The following is a 2,410-nucleotide window of genomic DNA, read 5'->3' as shown; positions in this document are numbered from 1 at the left end:
AAGTAAATGCATCCCCTGTATGTAAATGTCCCATCCATGCTCTCCATTCTACAACTTGTCTTTTCAAAGGCAAGTATCAGGCATTTTTAGGTAAAATTCCAGAGATGCACCTACATAAATTAGGTACATACTTGACGTAACTGCATCTTATCTCATTTTTTCTTTAAAGTAGTTTTCTACACAAGTGAAGTACACACTACATCCAACTTTTTTCCCCATCAAATCTATTATTTGAAGATACATCTTTAGCAATTTATATAGACTTTTGTTTTTATTTTTTTTAGCGGTTGCATAATATTTTATTAGATGTTCCTACAAGTATACTTATCTAGACTTTTCTTGGTGGGCCTTTAAGTTTTTCCAGTGTTTTCCTCCTGTAGTTAGTATGGGTAAACAAACATACCTCAGGATTTATTCAGTATAGAGTTTTTTTCTTCCATAATCTTTTGAAAAATATTTTTCTTTCTTTTTCTTTCATTTTTCTTTTTATCTTTCTTTTCCTTTCTTCTTTCTTTCCTTCCTTCTTCCTTTCCTTCCTTCCTTCTTTCTTTTTTATTTCTTCCTTCCTTCTTTCTTTCTTCTTTCTTTCTTTCCTTTCTTCTTTCTTTCCTTACTTCTTCTTTTTTCTCTTTCTCTCTTCCTTCCTTCCTCCCTCCCTCCCTCCTTCTTTCTTTCTTTCTTTCTTTCTTTCTTTCTTCTTTTCTTTCTTTCTTTCTTTCTTTTCTTTCTTCTTCTTTCTTTCTTTCTTTCTTTCTTTCTTCTTTCTTTCTTTCTCTCTTTCTTTCCTTCTTTCTTTCTTTCTTCTTCTTTCTTCTTTCTTTCTTCTTTCTTCTTTCTTTCTTTCTTTCTTTTCTTTCTTTCTTCTTTCTTTCTTTCTTCTTTCTTTCTTTCTTCTTCTTTCTTTCTTTCTTTCTTTCTTTCTTTCTTTCTTTCCTTTCTTCTTTTTTTCTTTCTTTCTTTCTTTCTTTCTTTCTTTCTTTCTTTCTTTTCTTTCTTTCTTTCTTTCTTTCTTTCTTTCTTTCTTTCTTTCTTTCTTTCTTTCTTTCTTTCTTTCTTTCTTTCTTTCTTTCTTTCTTTCTTTCTTTCTTTCTTTCTTTCTTTCTTTCTTTCTTTCTTTCCTTCCTTCTTTCTTCTTTTTATTTCAGAAACCACACCCAGCAGCACTCAGATCTCATTCCTGGGTCTTCATTCATCTGCACTCAAGGATTATTCCTGGTGGAATCATCAGGGAACTAGATGGAGTGCTGGAAATCAGACCCAGTTCAGCTGTGTGTGAGGAAGGAACCCTACCTGCCCTACCCACTGTACTATCTCTACAATTTCAAATGTACGTCTTGAGAAAAAAAAAAAAACATTTTCTCTCTTTGTTTCTGGCTATTCCCACTGATGTTCATTTTCAGTAAAAGAAACAAAAGAACATAGCCCAAGTGAGAAATTAAATCTATTTGCATATAATTAACCAAATCCTAGGCTTGACTTAGCGTTCTATATTCTCTCCTTCCTTGATTCTGTCTGAGTTCCAGCAGGAAGCCTGCAGTGAGAAAGGGGGCTCCTCTGCCAACCTCTCACAACATCCCCACCAGTTGTTTCTCTTCCCTTAGAGTCAAGATGGGGGAGAGGGTAAATGAGTGAGCAATGGTAAAATGTAGTAACTGTGTGATTTGGAGCTCATTCTCTGCCCTGGCAAAAGGTGTAGTCCTCTCTCCCAGGGAACTTTTGGGGTAAGGTAGGAGGAGATATTGAAAGTTTAATAAAAGCCTTTCAGTGTGTGCATATGGAGGTCTATCCAGCCTTCTTGCCCTTTTGAGTTCTCTTTGGAACTCTGAGAAGTTCTATTCAACTAAATCCTATGTGGGTTCTCTAGGTACATGCCGGTATCTATGTCCCTTGCACAAACAATCTCTGGCTACAGATTAAAAAAAAGTCAGTGCTCTGCCAACAAAGCCACAAGGTAAACCTTCTCTGACTTCTGGATTTCTCAACTCAGTCAGCCCTGACACCCCACCCTACCCCAAAGATCACTTTTGTACCCACAGATGTGGCACTAATTTCCTGTGTCCCCTACTCTTCTCAAAACTCTTAAAACTCTCTGGAGAGTTCCTGAAATCTATCTATCTACTAGTCTTGACAGTAACTTCCCCCAGGGGACGTCCAAAGATAAGGTAAGGACACCAAAACAGTCTTTGCTAAAGAAACTAAATCTCAGGGCATGAGCCCTGAGAGATGCAGACTTGCTTTCATTATTGATGAGTTTGAGCACTCCCAGAACCACTGAATACATTCTTTGCCAAATTCATTGTCAGTATATAGTAGTGGAAAGGGTCTGTAGTATATTCTTTTTAGTGTCTTGAGCCAAGTTCTGTTGTAATATTTTATACTAAGTTAAACAATGCTTGCCATTAATATTCTG

This window comes from Suncus etruscus, chromosome 12, assembly GCF_024139225.1.
Source record: "Suncus etruscus isolate mSunEtr1 chromosome 12, mSunEtr1.pri.cur, whole genome shotgun sequence".
NCBI lineage: Eukaryota > Metazoa > Chordata > Mammalia > Eulipotyphla > Soricidae > Suncus > Suncus etruscus.
This window is presented reverse-complemented; position numbering follows the sequence as displayed.